General features: G+C 47.1%; 1 protein-coding gene across 3 annotated transcripts in view; it reads right to left on the bottom strand.

Annotated features, from left to right (window-relative positions):
* Positions 1-19,189, bottom strand: part of PPFIA4 (PTPRF interacting protein alpha 4) — a 3,105,259-nt gene that overhangs the window by 2,705,507 nt on the left and 380,563 nt on the right. The window lies entirely within an intron of this gene.

A 19,189-nucleotide genomic window follows, 5' to 3' on the forward strand; every position in this document is an offset into this window, starting at 1 on the left:
CTCCAAACAGGCTTGAGCCAGATGCTTGGTTCAGCACAACGTCCTCTTGGAACCTGGATCCCAAATCATGGCAACAGCTGCCAACCATGTGATATGGGGAACCGGGTTCAAATCCTGACTCGGACCACGCCCTGTCAACCACTGCAAATCTCAGTAAGCCAGAAAAAAAAACTGTTTCACTGTATCTCTCTTGTGAAAAACTCTTATGCCCATGGGCAAAGTTTGTGCTATGTAAAACTGTCCAAACTACATGTGGATTTTGCCACCTGCACTCTAGTCGAGTGCCCATTACATTACATCTCATCCTCTAAGAATTACAGACACATCATTAGCATTTGATATCAGGAAGAGCCATCAAGAGACTGAATTGCAAAGTGTAAAATTGAAAAAGTCTTGGCTCAAACCCAGCTTCCTTCCTTGACCAAAATGTGTGTTCCTAGGCAAATACTTGAGTTCACTGAATCTCCCTTTTGTTCATTATCACACAGGATGTGCGTTGTACAACAGCCTTGTGCTTGAATTGCTAGCTTATATCATTCCATTTATAGTAAGTATCTAGGCCACATATAGGGTACAAATTACAACTGACCTGCTTCTTAGATCACTAATAGGATTGTCATCATGGTGAGGGCAAGAGTGTTTCTTAGTACATGTTAAAAAAGACTCTAACTTTTAATAAATACTTTTCCAATAATCTGATTTACTAAGGTGAAAAGCTTAAGTGTGATAAAATACACTTTTTTGAATGCTAAAGACACCTTAGTAAATCCTAACAAAATGTTTATTACATGATTTACATGCCAGATATTGTCGGGGCTTGGCCTGTGTACAGGCGTTTAGAGCCATAACTTAGCCTGAACCCTCCCTGGTAATTTGTTGGCTTACCCACCTCTAACTGGACGAGCAACTCATTGAGATACTCTAGATCAGACATTCCTAACCTTTTGACTTCTGTGGACCCCCACTTTATCATTACTGGAACCCGGGGACCCCCACTGAATCATTATTGGAATCTGGGGACCCCCACTGAGCTATTACTAAAAGCTGGGTCCTAATCTGTTAATATTATTTCATTTTCTAAGCAATCATGGACCACCTGAGGAAGCTTCATGAACCCCTAGGGGACCCTGGACCACAGGTTAGGAACCACTGCTCTAGATTGCTAAAATGTGGTCCTTTGGCCAGGACAGATTCCTAAAATTGAACAAATTGCACAATCTCTAAAATACTGACCTTGTTTCTCTCTCTAACATGTAGCCTACTTCAAAGACTTGTGGGATGAAGTAGAGTTGTCCTTCTGAGACATTAAGTGCACTCATTATAGTTAGAGTGAGGCGGCGTCCCAGATTTGCTAGGGCAGCCCTGTTTTTTCATCATTTGTCTCAGCAAATTTCAGGCATGTTTCCATGCATTTGGATGTAGAATCAATTATTAAGTCTTATCCGAAATCAATTTAGTTAGCACAGATAATATTGTGAATAAAATGTGCCTTTAATTCCTCTTAGTGCAATATTGTCTGTCTCTTCTATGGCGGTCATTACTGTTAATTATGTGCTTCTATGACCCTTACTCAGTGCAGTATTGTTGCCCTACTTCCATGTTTCTGAAATGTCCCTGTCTTGTTTTCCAAAATGTAGCCACCTTAACCTATGATAGCCCTGCTTTTGACCTTCTTCTGACATGTCCCTTGTACGTGTGACCAATCTGTGGATCACATAACAAGACAGCTGTCACAGAGATCCCCCCAGTTCTAAGCCCTCTGCCCTTTTATTTAGATTCTAGTGCTTTGCCATTCTTTGTGTGTTCACCTGCCTGCTCCCCACAGCTTCACAGTGTCCTAGGTCATGGAGTACAAAACAAGAGAAGGAAGGTGTTTGCAACTTGCTGTTTGCTGACCTCAGCCTGTCTTGAATAAGAAACCAGGACCGTTCCACTATTTGGCAGACCCAAGCTCTGGGCTACCTAGTACCACAGGCCCTCCTTAGCAACAGCCCTGCCAAGTTTCCAATGTCCATGCATTAATAAGTGCTACGGGGCAGTTTTTTTTCTCTTGAATTCTCCGACTTGTAGTCTTGTTTATTCCACTACAAAACTAAGACTACAGGTCTCAGAATTCAAAGAAAAAAACCTTGACTGGGCCAGTTCACCATCAATGGACCTGTGAAACTTGGCAGTTATGCATACCTACCCTGCTAGTCACGTTGAAGCTGAGCGTTGTGCTGAAAAAGAGGATGATCAATGTGCTGTCCTGCCCAATGCTTGCACACTGCCTCTGCCAGGTACGAGATTATTGTTACAGTGTAAACATGTACACTCCAAAATCGTGTGAACCATAACCAGAGACAGCAATGCAGTCCCTGTTTAAACTTCACTCATTTATTTGGAAAACATTTTTTATTATTTTTATTCAACTGGGTGGTAAAGCAGTCACCAGTCTGCGAACAACAGTGTGAGGCATACTGGCCAGGTTACTTTTATTATGCTAGTAGAATTACCGCCCTGCACCACAGTGGGCTAAAGATTAAAACCTTCTCACATTTGTGAACACAGAATTACATTTCTCCGTTCTGTAATAAAGCACCCTGTTGCCAACCTTTCAGCTTGGGCTTCCCGTTAGGGGTCAGCTTTTTCACTGCTCTTCCATAGAACCCACATTTTCTTAAACTTCCTTGGACAGCCCTCTGCCTGGTACAGTATTGTTTCGGCCCTCATGCACCAGTCTAAATTGGACTCCCAGTAAGCATGCAACGTCTGGATCTTAGCTTGCCCTAGTCTGATCACATCTTGTCTCTCCATCATCAGGGCAGAATTACAGGAGAGGAAAGTATAACATTCCATTGTTTGTTCCCCCCAGACACCTAAAGTTATCAACTGCGGATTGACCTCCAGTGTACATTTCAGGACTGCTGACAGCCTTTGGCCTATTTTCCCAAAGAATTCCTGAATCCTGTGGCAACCCCAGATGGTTTATACCAGTGTGCCAACCTCACAGATGTCTGTGTCAGTCCTCCGCAATCAGAACAATCTTGTCCTTGTGAATTAGGCCCAGTGAACTAGTTTCAATTGAATTAACTGGAATTCGGCCCTTATGCCTACCTCACATGGTACCAGGAGGCCCCTTCAGTCATTGTCCTACAGCCTGCCCAGGTCTCTCTTCCATTTTTCTGGAAGTCTGTCTAAAGAGGGAAGGCTATTAAATAGGAGAGTGCGGTACAGTCTGGACACTGCATGACTGGCTGGGATAGCTCCCAAAACCCTATACTCTAGTGGTGACTCATCTAGGGTATCCTGCAAGGCCTCTATGTGGTTTTGCAGGAATTATGTTAGTTGCCTGTATTGAAGGTACTAGCCACCAGTCAACTCATACAGCAGCTCAGTAAACTGTATTATCGAATTCCCTCCCCAGATGTCTCCCACCTTGAAGATTCCCAGAAGATCCCATTTTCATGGCCTTCTATAATTCGTAGTCCCTTCAGTATCTCAGAGTCCCAGAGGGGGGTTTCTAGCATCAGTTTGTCCATCCAACCCAGGGACTTGGTTGCTGTATGCCACATCTCGACTACTGTGGTCATAAAGGGCAGTAGCTATGTCATCCCTCTTTTACCATATAATTATTGGACATATCCCTTCAGGTTAGAAAGACCATCTATCAGCTATAGCGGAGGGTTCCTGTTGAGAGGAGAAAGCTCAGTCATTAATCATTTGCAGTTGTGTCACCCAATAATATAGGTGTAAGATGAGAAGGGTGATTCCACCTTCCAGGGGTTTTCTAGTGAGGGATTTCCAGACATTCCTCAGTGTCTCCCCACCCCCACAATAGGCCCCACGTTACTTTTGTGACTGCCGGGAAGAGCCCATCTGGAACCTCGATTGGGGTGTTTTGTAGAACACAGAGGAGTTTCGGCAGATATATCATTTTGTGAAGGGTAGCTTTGCTCATAAGGGAGACTGCCAGTTTCTTTCAGTGATCAGCATCCATTTTCTCGGAGTGAAGGATTTTGCCCAGGTTTTCCTTAATGAACAGGTTTCGGTCCTTCATGATGAAGATCCTGAGATATTTGAAATCTCAAGGTTGCCATGTTGGGGGGTAGTACCAGGCACTATCCCTCTCTTTCTCTGAAAGTGGAAATGCAATTGACTTATGCAGGTTGTAAGGAACTGCCTCCTTGGCATGGTTACCCCCTGACTTTTTGCCTTTGCTGATGCTATGTTTTGAATTGAAAGTGTGCTGAGGCCTGCTAACCAGGCCCTAGCACCAGTGTTCTTTCCCTAACCTGTACTTTTGTTTTACACAATTGGCACACCCTGGGATCCAGGTAAGTCCCTTGTAACTGGTACCCCTGGTACCAAGGGCCCTGATGCCAGGGAAGGTCTCTAAGGGCTGCAGCATAGCTTATGCCACCCTGGGGACCCCTCACTCAGCACAGACACACTGCTTGCCAGCTTGTGTGTGCTGGTGAGAACAAAACGAGTAAGTCGACATGGCACTCCCCTCAGGGTGCCATGCCAACCTCACACTGCCTATGCAGTATAGATAAGTCACCCCTCTAGCAGGCCTTACAGCCCTAAGGCAGGGTGCACTATACCATAGTTGAGGGCACCAGTGCATGAGCACTATGCCCCTACAGTGTCTAAGCAAAACCTTAGACATTGTAAGTGCAGGGTAGCCATAAGAGTATATGGTCTGGGAGTCTGTCAAACACGAACTCCACAGCACCATAATGGCTACACTGAAAACTGGGAAGTTTGGTATCAAACTTCTCAGCACAATAAATGCACACTGATGCCAGTGTACATTTTATTGTAAACTACACCCCAGAGGGCACCTTAGAGGTGCCCCCTGAAACCTTAACCAACTACCTGTGTAGGCTGACTGGTTCTAGCAGCCTGCCACACTCGAGACATGTTGCTGGCCCCATGGGGAGAGTGCCTTTGTCACTCTGAGGCCAGTAACCAAGCCTGCACTGGGTGGAGATGCTAACAGCTCCCCCAGGCAGGAGCTGTAACACCTGGCGGTGAGCCTCAAAGGCTCACCCCCTTTGTTCCGGCACCGCAGGGCACTCCAGCTAGTGGAGTTGCCCGCCCCCTCCGGCCACGGCCCCACTTTTGGCGGCAAGGCCGGAGGAAATAATGAGAATAACAAGGAGGAGTCACTGACCAGTCAGGACAGCCCCTAAGGTGTCCTGAGCTGAAGTAACTCTAACTTTTAGAAATCCTCCATCTTGCAGATGGAGGATTCCCCCAATAGGGATAGGATTGTGACCCCCTCCCCTTGGGAGGAGGCACAAAGAGGGTGTACCCACCCTCAGGGCTAGTAGCCATTGGCTACTAACCCCCCAGACCTAAACACGCCCATAAATTTAGTATTTAAGGGCTCCCCTGAACCTAAGAATTTAGATTCCTGCAACTTACCGAAGAAGAAGACTGTTGAGCTGAAAACCCCTGCAGAAGAAGAAAGAAGACACCAACTGCTCTGGCCCCAGTCCTACCGGCCTGTCTCCTGCCTTCTAAAGAAACCTGCTCCAGCGACGCTTTCTCAAGGACCAGCGACCTCTGAATCCTCAGAGGACTGCCCTGCTTCAAGAGGAACAAGAAACTCCCGAGGACAGCGGACCTGCTCCAAAAAGACTGCAACTTTGTTACAGAGGAGCAGATTTAAAGACTCCTGCAATCCCCGCAAGAAGCGTGAGACTTACAACACTGCACCCGGCGACCCCGACTCGACTGGTGGAGAACCAACACCTCAGGGAGGACCCTCCGGCGACTCTGAGACTGTGAGTAACCAAAGTTGTCCCCCCTGAGCCCCCACAGTGACGCCTGCAGAGGGAATCCCCCGGCCCCCCCTGACCGCGACTGCCTGACTCTAAAATCCCGACGGCTGGAAAAGACCCTGCACCCGCAGCCCCCAGCACCTGAAGGATCGGAACTTCAGTGCAGGAGTGACCCCCAGGAGGCCCTCTCCCTTGCCCAGGTGGTGGCTACCCCGAGGAGCCCCCCCCTTGCCTGCCTGCATCGCTAAAGAGACCCCTTGGTCTCCCATTGATTTACATTGGAAACCCGACGCATGTTTTCACACTGCACCCGGCCGCCCCAGTGCCGCTGAGGGTGTACTTTTTGTGTGAGCTTGTGTCCCCCCCGGTGCCCTACAAAACCCCCCTGGTCTGCCCTCCGAAGACGCGGGTACTTACCTGCTGGCAGACTGGAACCGGGGCACCCCCTTCTCTCCATTGAAGCCTATGCGTTTTGGGCACCACTTTGAACTCTTCACCTGACCGGCCCTGAGCTGCTGGTGTGGTGACTTTGGGGTTGCTCTGAACCCCCAATGGTGGGCTACCTTGGACCCCAATCTTAACCCCGTAGGTGGTTTACTTACCTGCAAAACCTAACAATACTTTACCTCCCCCAGGAACTGTGAAAATTGCACTGTGTCCACTTTTAAAACAGCTATTTGTGTTTTATGTGAAAAGTATATATGCTACTGTAGTTATTCAAAGTTCCTAAAGTACTTACCTGCAATACCTTTCAAATGAGATATTACATGTAGAATATGAACCTGTGGTTCTTAAAATAAACTAAGAAAATATATTTTTCTATAACAAAACCTATTGGCTGGATTTGTCTCTGAGTGTGTGTTCCTCATTTATTGCCTGTGTGTATGTACAACAAATGCTTAACACTACTCCTTTGATAAGCCTACTGCTCGACCACACTACCACAAAATAGAGCATTAGTATTATCTCTTTTTGCCACTATCTTACCTCTAAGGGGAACCCTTGGACTCTGTGCATGCTATTCCTTACTTTGAAATAGCACATACAGAGCCAACTTCCTACATTGGTGGATCAGCGGTGGGGTACAAGACTTTGCATTTGCTGGACTACTCAGCCAATACCTGATCACACGACAAATTCCAAAAATTGTCATTAGAAATTGATTTTTAGCAATTTGAACTATTTTTCTAAATTCTTTAAAGTCCTGCTAGGGCCTTGTGTTAGTCCCTGTTAGCTTTGCTTTTAGAGTTTAAAAGTTTGGTAAAAGTTTGAATTAGATTCTAGAACTAGTTTTTAGATTCTTAAAAAGTATTCCAACTTTTAGAAGTATAATGTCTAGTACAGATGTGAATGTGGTGGAACTCGACACCACACCTTACCTCCATCTTAAGATGAGGGAGCTAAGGTCACTATGTAAAATAAAGAAAATAACAATGGGCCCCAGACCTTCCAAACTACAGCTCCAGGAGCTGTTGGCAGAGTTTGAAAAGGCCAACCCCTCTGAGGATGGCAACACAGAGGATGATGATAGTGACTTGGAGGGAGATTCCCCCCTACCAGTCCTATTTAGGGAGAACAGGGCCTCTCAAGCCCTGACTCCAAACATAATAGTCAGAGATGTTGCTTCCCTCACAGGAGGGACCAACATCTCTGAAATCACTGAGGATAACTCCAGTGAAGAGGACATCCAGTTAGCCAGGATGGCCAAAAGATTGGCTTTGGAAAAACAGATCCTAGCCATAGAAAGGGAAAGACAAGAGATGGGCCTAGGACCCATCAATGGTGGCAGCAACATAACTAGGGTCAGAGATTCTCCTGACATGTTGAAAATCCCTAAAGGGATTGTAACTAAATATGAAGATGGTGATGACATCACCAAATGGTTCACAGCTTTTGAGAGGGCTTGTGTAACCAGAAAAGTGAACAAATTTCACTGGGGTGCTCTCCTTTGGGAAATGTTCACAGGAAAGTGTAGGGATAGACTCCTCACAGTCTCTGGAAAAGATGCAGAATCTTATGACCTCATGAAGGGTACCCTGATTAAGAGCTTTGGATTCTCCACTGAGGAGTATAGGATTAGATTCAGGGGGGCTCAAAAATCCTCGAGCCAGACCTGGGTTGACTTTGTAGACTACTCAGTAAAAACACTAGATGGTTGGATTCAAGGCAGTGGTGTAAGTAATTATGATGGGCTGTACAATTTATTTGTGAAAGAACACCTATTAAGTAATTGTTTCAATGATAAACTGCATCAGCATCTGGTAGACCTAGGACCAATTTCTTCCCAAGAATTGGGAAAGAAGGCGGACCATTGGGTCAAGACTAGGGTGTCCAAGACTTCCACAGGGGGTGACCAAAAGAAAGGGGTCACAAAACCTCCCCAGGGGAAGGGTGGTGAGACAGCCAAAAACAAAAATAGTAAAGAGTCTTCTACAGGCCCCCAAAAACCTGCACAGGAGGGTGGGCCCAGAGCCTCTTCACAAAACAATTTTGGGTACAAGGGTAAAAACTTTGATCCCAAAAAGGCCTGGTGTCGTAGCTGTAATCAGCCTGGACACCAAACTGGAGACAAGGCCTGTCCCAAGAAAACAACCACTTCTAACTCCACTCCAGCTAACACTGGAATGGCTAGTCTCCAAGTGGGATCAACAGTGTGCCCAGAGCAAATCAGGTGTCACACTGAAGCTACATTAGTCTCTGAGGGTGGGGTGGATTTAGCCACACTGGCTGCCTGGCCTCCTAACATGCAAAAATACAGGCAGCAGCTCTTAATTAATGGGACAAGTGTAGAAGGCCTGAGGGATACAGGTGCCAGTGTCACCATGGTGACAGAGAAACTGGTTTCCCCTGGTCAATACCTGGCTGGACAAACTTATCCAGTCACCAACGCTGACAATCAGACTAAAGTACATACCATGGCTATGGTAACTTTAGAGTGGGGAGTGGTCAATGGCCTGAAACAGGTGGTGGTCTCCTCAAATATCCCAGTAGACTGTTTGCTTGGAAATTACCTGGAGTCCTCAGCATGGGCTGAGGTAGAACTGAAAACCCATGCAGCCATGCTGGGTATCCCTGAACTGGTGTGTGTCAAGACAAGGGCACAGTGCAAGGCACAGGGTGAAAAAGTAGAGCTGGAGTCTGGAAAAAGGGCCCAGCCTACAAAGAGGAAAGGAAAGTCAGCTGGGAAACCAGCTGCAACACAACAACAAAAAGAGAACCTCTCTTCTCAGGAAGAAGTTCTGCCCTCTGAGGGAACTGAGCCTATGGAGTTGGAACCTTATCAGGTTGAGCTCCTAGGCCCAGGGGGACCCTCAAGGGAGCAGTTGTGTAAGGGGCAAGAAACCTGTCCCTCTCTTGAAGGCCTTAGGCAGCAAGCTGCTGAAGAGTCCAATAGCAAGAAAACTGGAACACATAGGGTCTATTGGGAAGATGGGCTCCTGTACACTGAGGCAAGAGATCCCAAACCTGGTGCCACTAGAAGAGTGGTAGGGCCTCAGGCGTTCAGAGAGTTCATACTGACCTTAGCCCATGATATTCCCCTTGCTGGGCATTTGGGACAAACCAAGACGTGGGAGAGGTTAGTCAACCACTTCTACTGGCCCAACATGTCCCAGAAAGTTAAGGAGTTTTGTGTCTCCTGTACCACCTGTCAAGCCAGTGGTAAGACAGGTGGACATCCAAAGGCCCCCCTCATTCCACTTCCAGTGGTGGGGGTCCCCTTTCAAAGAGTGGGTGTGGACATAGTGGGTCCACTTGAACCTCCCACAGCCCCAGGAAATATGTACATACTAGTAGTAGTGGATCATGCTACTAGGTATCCTGAAGCTATTCCCCTTAGGTCGACTACTGCCCCTGCAGTAGCCAAGGCCCTCATTGGTATCTTTACCAGAGTGGGCTTCCCTAAGGAGGTGGTGTCTGACAGAGGTACCAACTTCATGTCAGCATACCTGAAACACATGTGGAATGAGTGTGGAGTGACTTATAAGTTCACTACACCATATCATCCACAAACTAATGGCCTTGTTGAGAGATTCAACAAGACATTAAAGGGCATGATCATGGGGCTCCCAGAAAAACTCAAAAGGAGATGGGATGTCCTCTTGCCATGCCTGCTTTTCGCTTACAGAGAGGTGCCCCAGAAGGGAGTAGGGTTCTCACCCTTTGAACTTCTGTTTGGCCACCCTGTAAGGGGACCATTAGTTATTGTTAAAGAAGGCTAGGAGAGACCTCTTCATGAGCATAAACAAGACATAGTGGACTATGTACTTGGCCTTCGCTCAAGGATGGCAGAGTACATGGAAAAGGCAAGTAAAAACCTTGAGGCCAGGCAACAGCTCCAGAAGTGTTGGTATGACCAAAAGGCTGCACTGGTTGAATTTCAACCAGGGCAGAAAGTCTGGGTTTTGGAGCCTGTGGCTCCCAGGGCACTCCAGGACAGATGGAGTGGCCCTTACCCAGTGCTAGAGAAGAAGAGTCAGGTCACCTACCTGGTGGACCTGGGCACTAGCAGGAGCCCCAAGAGGGTGATCCATGTGAACCGCCTTAAGCTCTTCCATGACAGGGCTGATGTAAATCTGTTGATGGTAACAGATGAGGATCAGGATGCTAAGAGTGAACCTCTCCCTGATCTTCTCTCATCAAACCCTAAAGATGGCTCAGTTGATAGAGTGATCTACTCAGACACCCTCTCTGGCCAACAGCAATCTGATTGTAGGAGGGTCCTGCAACAGTTTGCTGAGCTCTTTTCCCTAACCCCTGGTCAGACACATCTGTGTACCCATGATGTGGACACAGGAGACAGCATGCCTGTCAAAAACAAAATATTCAGACAGTCTGATCAAGTTAAGGAAAGCATCAAGGTGGAAGTCCACAAGATGCTGGAATTGGGAGTAATTGAGCACTCTGACAGCCCCTGGGCTAGCCCAGTGGTCTTAGTCCCCAAACGTCACACCCAAGATGGAAAGAGAGAGATGAGGTTTTGTGTGGACTACAGAGGACATAATTCTGTCACCAAGACAGATGCCCATCCCATTCCTAGAGCTGATGAGCTGATAGACAAATTAGGTGCTGCCAAATTCTTAAGTACCTTTGACTTAACAGCAGGGTACTGGCAAATAAAAATGGCACCTGGAGCAAAAGAAAAGACAGCATTCTCCACACCTGATGGGCATTATCAGTTTACTGTTATGCCCTTTGGTTTAAAGAATGCCCCTGCCACCTTCCAAAGGTTGGTGAATCAAGTCCTTGCTGGGTTGGAGTCCTTTAGTGCAGCTTATCTTGATGATATTGCTGTCTTTAACTCCAACTGGCACGATCACCTGGTCCACCTGAAGAAGGTTTTGAAGGCTCCGCAATCAGCAGGCCTCTCTATCAAGGCATCCAAATGCCAGATAGGGCAGGGAACTGTGGTTTACTTGGGACACCTTGTAGGTGGAGGCCAAGTTCAGCCACTCCAGCCCAAGATCCAGACTATTCTGGACTGGCAGCTCCAAAAACCCAGACTCAAGTCAGGGCATTCCTTGTCTTGACTGGGTACTATAGGAGGTTTGTGAAGGGATATGGATCCATTGTGACAGCCCTCACAGAACTCACCTCCAAGAAAAGGCCCAAGAAGGTAAACTGGACTGTAGAATGCCAACAGGCCTTTGACACCCTGAAACAAGCAATGTGCACAGCACCAGTTCTAAAAGCTCCAGATTACTCCAAGCAGTTCATTGTGCAGACAGATGCCTCTGAACATGGGATAGGGGCAGTTTTGTCCCAAACAAATGATGATGGCCTTGACCAGCCTGTTGCTTTCATTAGCAGGAGGTTACTCCCCAGGGAGCAGCGTTGGAGTGCCATTGAGAGGGAGGCCTTTGCTGTGGTTTGGTCCCTGAAGAAGCTGAGACCATACCTCTTTGGTACTCACTTTGTAGTTCAAACTGACCACAGACCTCTCAGATGGCTGATGCAAATGAAAGGTGAAAATCCCAAACTGTTGAGGTGGTCCATCTCACTACAGGGAATGGACTTTATAGTGGAACACAGACCTGGGACTGCCCATGCCAATGCAGATGGCCTTTCCCTGGTTCTTCCACTTAGAAAATGAAGACTCTCTTGGGAAAGGTTAGTCTCATCCTCTTTCGTTTGGGGGGGGGGGGTTGTGTAAGGAAATGCCTCCTTGGCATGGTTACCCCCTGACTTTTTGCCTTTGCTGATGCTATGTTTTGAATTGAAAGTGTGCTGAGGCCTGCTAACCAGGCCCCAGCACCAGTGTTCTTTCCCTAACCTGTACTTTTGTTTTACACAATTGGCACACCCTGGCATCCAGGTAAGTCCCTTGTAACTGGTACCCCTGGTACCAAGGGCCCTGATGCCAGAGAAGGTCTCTAAGGGCTGCAGCATAGCTTATGCCACCCTGGGGACCCCACACTCAGCACAGACACACTGCTTGCCAGCTTGTGTGTGCTGGTGAGAACAAAACGAGTAAGTCGACATGGCACTCCCCTCAGGGTGCCATGCCAACCTCACACTGCCTATGCAGTATAGATAAGTCACCCCTCTAGCAGGCCTTACAGCCCTAAGGCAGGGTGCACTATACCATAGGTGAGGGCACCAGTGCATGAGCACTATGCCCCTACAGTGTCTAAGCAAAACCTTAGACATTGTAAGTGCAGGGTAGCCATAAGAGTATATGGTCTGGGAGTCTGTCAAACACGAACTCCACAGCACCATAATGGCTACACTGAAAACTGGGAAGTTTGGTATCAAACTTCTCAGCACAATAATTGCACACTGATGCCAGTGTACATTTTATTGTAAACTACACCCCAGAGGGCACCTTAGAGGGGCCCCCTGAAACCTTAACCAACTACCTGTGTAGGCTGACTGGTTCTAGCAGCCTGCCACACTCGAGACATGTTGCTGGCCCCATGGGGAGAGTGCCTTTGTCACTCTGAGGCCAGTAACAAAGCCTGTACTGGGTGGAGATGCTAACACCTCCCCCAGGCAGGAGCTGTAACACCTGGCGGTGAGCCTCAAAGGCTCACCCCCTTTGTTCCAGCACCGCAGGGCACTCCAGCTAGTGGAGTTGCCCGCCCCCTCTGGCCACGGCCCCACTTTTGGGGAAAGGCCGGAGGAAATAATGAGAATAACAAGGAGGAGTCACTGACCAGTCAGGACAGCCCCTAAGGTGTCCTCAGCTGAAGTAACTCTAACTTTTAGAAATCCTCCATCTTGCAGATGGAGGATTCCCCCAATAGGGATAGGATTGTGACCCCCTCCCCTTGGGAGGAGGCACAAAGAGGGTGTACCCACCCTCAGGGCTAGTAGCCATTGGCTACTAACCCCCCAGACCTAAACACGCCCTTAAATTTAGTATTTAAGGGCTCCCCTGAACCTAAGAATTTAGATTCCTGCAACTTACCGAAGAAGAAGACTGCTGAGCTGAAAACCCCTGCAGAAGAAGAAAGAAGACACCAACTGCTTTGGCCCCAGTCCCACCGGCCTGTCTCCTGCCTTCTAAAGAAACCTGCTCCAGCGACGCTTTCTCAAGGACCAGCGACCTCTGAATCCTCAGAGGACTGCCCTGCTTCAAGAGGAACAAGAAACTCCCGAGGACAGCGGACCTGCTCCAAAAAGACTGCAACTTTGTTACAGAGGAGCAGATTAAAGACTCCTGCAATCCCCGCAAGAAGCGTGAAACTTGCAACACTGCACCCGGCGACCCCGACTCGACTGGTGGAGAACCAACACCTCAGGGAGGACCCTCCGGCGACTCTGAGACTGTGAGTAACCAAAGTTGTCCCCCCTGAGCCCCCACAGTGACGCCTGCAGAGGGAATCCCCCGGCTCCCCCTGACCGCGACTGCCTGACTCTAAAATTCCGACGGCTGGAAAAGACCCTGCACCCGCAGCCCCCAGCACCTGAAGGATCAGAACTTCAGTGCAGGAGTGACCCCCAGGAGGCCCTCTCCCTTGCCCAGGTGGTGGCTACCCCGAGGAGCCCCCCCCTTGCCTGCCTGCATCGCTGAAGAGACCCCTTGGTCTCCCATTGATTTACATTGGAAACCCGACGCGTGTTTGCACACTGCACCCTGCCGCCCCAGTGCCGCTGAGGGTGTACTTTTTGTGTGAGCTTGTGTCCCCCCCGGTGCCCTACAAAACCCCCCTGGTCTGCCCTCCGAAGACGCGGGTACTTACCTGCTGGCAGACTGGAACCGGGGCACCCCCTTCTCTCCGTTGAAGCCTATGCGTTTTGGGCACCACTTTGAACTCTGCACCTGACCGGCCCTGAGCTGCTGGTGTGGTGACTTTGGGGTTGCTCTGAACCCCCAACGGTGGGCTACCTTGGACCCCAATCTTAACCCCGTAGGTGGTTTACTTACCTGCAAAACCTAACAATACTTTACCTCCCCCCGGAACTGTGAAAATTGCAGTGTCCTCTTTTAAAACAGCTATTTGTGTTTTATGTGAAAAGTATATATGCTACTGTAATTATTCAAAGTTCCTAAAGTACTTACCTGCAATACCTTTCAAATGAGATATTACATGTAGAATTTGAACCTGTGGTTCTTAAAATAAACTAAGAAAAGATATTTTTCTATAACAAAACCTATTGGCTGGATTTGTCTCTGAGTGTGTGTTCCTCATTTATTGCCTGTGTGTATGTACAACAAATGCTTAACACTACTCCTTTGATAAGCCTACTGCTCGACCACACTATCACAAAATAGAGCATTGGTATTATCTCTTTTTGCCACTATCTTACCTCTAAGGGGAACTCTTGGACTCTGTGCATGCTATTCCTTACTTTGAAATAGCACATACAGAGCCAACTTCCTACACAGGTTAATTCTGAGCCCAGAGTAGAAGCCAAACACCTCCAGAACTTTCCAGCACCATAGAAACTGAGCATTACACTTTTTCACTCCATACAAAGTATGTAAACTATTATCCTTACAACAATGGTAGGAAAGGTAGAGATGTGGTGCTGGAAAGTGAGTTATTGGGAAGGGCAGGTAGGTACCTATGCAATAGGCCCCAATCCACCACTAGGTTCAGTCAAGGTCTCAATAAATTAATCCTTGCTTACCCCTTGGTAGCTTGGCCCATCAGCAGTTAGGCTTAACTTAGGAGACAGGGGTATAAAGCATTTAATATCAACAAAACAGTAAATAAGTAAAACACACAATACAAATCTGACACCAATTTATAAAAATAGGAAATATATTTTCTTTAAAATGACACCAAACTGACAAACATCCAAAGCAGAGAACCAGAGATGATTTTTTAAAGATTAAATCTAAAAACAAAAAGAGCCAACCAGGGACATCTGGTCACGCTTGACCAGGGCAAAGTCAAATGTTGAGGCTGAACCCAATGGAGCCCTGCCTGGATACTCTGAGTGTGAGGCCAGTGGTAGGGATCCCATTCACCTGAATGGAGTGGAAGTGCCTATTCCCACCCTCAAGAACCACCTGCTTACCATCTGGGCCTGTCCCACAGCACAATGCTATGAGGACCTCATCATCTGAGAAGTTCCCCTCTATGGCTAAAGTAGACAGCCCAGTTCTAACCACCTTCTTGGAACAGGCTGCATTACCTCTGAAGTGACCTGTCTGCTGACAGTCAAAGCAGTCCCTGTTATCCAAGATGTTTTTTAACCCTGGGTCTCACTGCTTCTGCTTGTCAGGGTGCGAGTGGGATCTACTCCCCTCCTTCTTAAGGTTCTTGGGTCCTGAGGGAGTTGCTGTGGTGGGCTTACCACCTCCCTCCTTAGGTTGGTGTGGACCTGACTCTCCCTTCTTAGAGTCTCCCCCACAGGACTTGGTAAATACGCTGGTTCTCAACCACTCAACAGCTGCTTCTCCCAGGTCACTTGCACTAGACACCTTACATTCGACTAGATACTAGCCTATTTTTTCTGAGATATAATTAGTCAAGCTGTGCTCCTTCACAATCAAACTGTATAGCCCCCCATAAGTACCTACTTTATTACCCCCTATCCAGCCCTCTAGTGACTTAACTGAGGTGTCTACAAATTCAACCCTAGACTGGGTATTGACCTTCTGGGTGGACCTAAACTACATCCTATATTGCTTTGGGGTGAGACCAAACTTCTTGATGAGACATCTCTTCATACTGGAATAGGACTCTGTCTCATGCTCCCCTAGGGCGAGGAGCCTATCCCTCACAGATACTGGAATCAGTTCCCATTAGAGGGAACCCCCTGTACTGAGGTCTAACTTTCCTCATCCTGTGAGCCCTTGTCAATCTCATCACCCTCTTGGTAGTTAGGGACAATCCCCTGGGGTAGTCTTGAGCAAAACCCTCCACACCTGGCCACCTCCGCTTCTATTTCACAACCACCATCTCTCTGTTCCCCTCTTGCCAACTTCTTCTCCAGGGCCAACATCTCTGCCTCTAAAGCTATGTAGGCTAACTGGGCCTCAAGTTCCCTCTCCCTGAGGCCCAGTTCTGTTTCCTCTTGGGTGGGTACTATAGATCCTCCCTCTCACTAGCTCGGGACTGGGCCCTGATCTCTGAATTAAAGGACAGGTGATCATCATCCTCTGCCTGGAGGTTGAAGGGGCCATATTCCCCCTTCCCTTCTGTCCCTGGAGCTTCCTTTGCTTCTACTAGCACTTCCCAGGCTTCAAAGGACCTAACCATGTCAGCATTCCTAAGGTTGTTAGCAGCGAGTAACCCCCTTTTTCTGCACAACACCCTAAGGTTAGCTGCAATTAGTATGGATAGGCTAGCCAGGTCAAGCTCCATAGTATCCATAGTTTTGGGTCACTCCAAAAAATCTTTGGTACCAATTGATCAGAACAATTTGAAAAAAAAAAATGAAGTAATTAAAAAATAATTAGTCCAAATTGGAAAAATCTAAATCAATTATGCTCCAGGTCAATGTGGAGGATTTTTACTTTGCTTCATTTAAAAACAGTATGATGATATTAAATACAAGTACTGGATTTCACCACTTTGAAAGAAAAATGTTGGAAAGTGGGTTATTGGTAAGGGTAGGCAGGTGCCTTCACTTAGCAATAGCCCACAATTCTCCACTATGTCCAGTCAAAGTCTCCATAAATTAATCCTTGCTCAACCTTTGGTGGCTTGGCCCAGGAGCATTTAGGCTTAACTTAGGAGACATGTGTGTAAAGCATTTGGTATCAACAAAACAGTAAATCAGTAAAACACAACACACAATAAAAACTGAAAATCAGTTTATAAAAACAGGAAAATTTTTATCTTTAAAATGACACCAAAAATCAAAAAATCCAATGTAGGGATCCGGAAATGTGAATTTTTAAAGATTAAATGTAAGAAAATGCTTCCCAGCGCCTAAAAATAAAAAGCTCCAACCCGGGACATCTTGTCACGCTTGACTGGGGCAAAGTCAAAACTTGAGCCCTGTTTGGATACACTGAGCAGGAGGCCTCAGTCAAAGTTTTACCCTTGCACAGAAATTTTTCAGGAGCTTTTTTCTGTTGTTGTCGTGCAAGGCTCCTCTTCAGGCTGGCTTGTGATGCAATGTAATCAGCTTTGTTCAGCACAAGGTCCTGATCAACTCCTGAAAGCCTCATTGACAAGGAAAAGCTCTGGATCTTCAGCGGGACGAACCTGAAATTCAGTCCAGGTCACGGTTCAACATCATCGGCTTGACTCTTGTCGACGGGTCGGTCACCCTTTGCAGCTTTTTCACATAGTTACTCCAAACTTCTAGATCTTCTTCCAGAAGACCTTTGTCAGTCCTTAAAGTGTCCCCATCTTGATCCAAGGTTCCAGAAGCTCTGAGTTTCTCCTTCGAAGTTGGGACTACAGTTCTCAGAATGCACCTGGTCAGAATTCTCAAATGACCACTGGATGCAGGTCAGCTGGGTTCTTGCAGGACTTGAAGCAGGGGACTCTGGTCAGCAGTTTTGTACCTGTGGCTTACAGGGAAATACTCCTGGAGTTGCCGAATCAAGGCAAAGTACTTTTCTTAGTGAAGCTCAAAGTGTGCAGCTGGTGCAGTTCTTGTGGATGCAGTCCTTCAGGTGCAGACCAGGGGTACAGCAGCACAGTCCTCCTTCTCCATGATCTTTTTCCAGCAGGGATCTGAATTGTTGGGCGGCTCTGCCATATTTATCCTTGTTCCTGGGTTGGTAAGTAGGGGGGCACCCCTGACCAATGGGATGCAGGGTGCCACCCTCTGGGGTGACCACTTCATGTGAAGTGTGGCAATTAATCCCAGAAAGCAACAATCTTTTAAAATCCAACATGGAGAACATCTCTCTTTGAGGTTTACATCTAGCTGTGACCACCAACTGGTTTAGCAAAGTTTCCCTAACCCACCCCTTCCAGCCCCTCTCCTAAATTAATTACTGGGGCTCCCATCTGGCTGGGGGCACAGGTGATGGGGATGATCCATTTTCTGTCCCAGGTGTACTTTCCTCCTATGAAAACCAGTTTGGCCACTCTACCCCCATCCTGCCATCTGCTGCGGCAGTTCTCCTCCCACCAGATTCTTCCTTTGTTTCAGCCCAGGCCACTTACCATGTCATTAAGGTAGCCTGGCTTAGGCTGCCAGAGACCGACCAATCAGGAAAGGGCCCTACAGGGTGGATTTGTTAACTTTCAGAAAGAGCTCTAAAGCGGTTATAATGCATACAGCCTTGGCAAGTTGTTTGATTTATTCTAACTTTTAATTTGATACAAAACTTGACAGATTTGACTCTTTTCTATTGGAAATGAGACTTTATCAATTTTAAATAAAGCCTCCCAATGTTAGCTGATGGAGCTCATGTACTACAATGGGGAAAACTTTATGTGGTTCTTTTTCCCTCGCCAGGGGTCTTTTATAAAGCCCCTTCTTATATTTACACTGCACTCAACCCTTGGGGCGCCTAGGGCGGACCTTGGGGTGACTTATACATAAAAATAAGGTAGTTTAGGACTTGTAAGGACTTTTAATTCCAAAGTCGAATTTGGGGTTAACTTTATCTTAAAAGCAGCCTGCTTTTATAATGACACCAGAGACCACAGCAGCGCACCCAGGGGTGCCCTAACTACAAAGGGATCCCTAAACCTACATGGCCTACCATATATTAGGGACTTATAGATAGGCTGTCAGAGCCAAATCTAATTATGCCTAATTAGCATATACCATTTTAAGTAGAGGCCTAGGACTGGTTAGTAATTCCCAGGAGACAACTAGAGTTAGAAAACTCCAGTACCTGTTGAAAATGGGGGCACAAAGTGAGGGAGCTTCTGCAATCAGTCCAGTTTTCTAGCATGTGGTAAAAGCAACAAAATATAAAGTAATTAGTTTGCTGGTCTGTGCCTTGCAGATAACTCATAAGCACACTTCTGTTTATAGACCCAGCTGGCTTTTCATCCCAGTGTCAAGGCCTTTTTGTTTCATGAATTTTTTAATAAATGTATTCTGAT

The sequence above is a fragment of the Pleurodeles waltl genome, chromosome 6, assembly GCF_031143425.1.
Source record: "Pleurodeles waltl isolate 20211129_DDA chromosome 6, aPleWal1.hap1.20221129, whole genome shotgun sequence".
In the NCBI taxonomy this organism is placed as follows: domain Eukaryota; kingdom Metazoa; phylum Chordata; class Amphibia; order Caudata; family Salamandridae; genus Pleurodeles; species Pleurodeles waltl.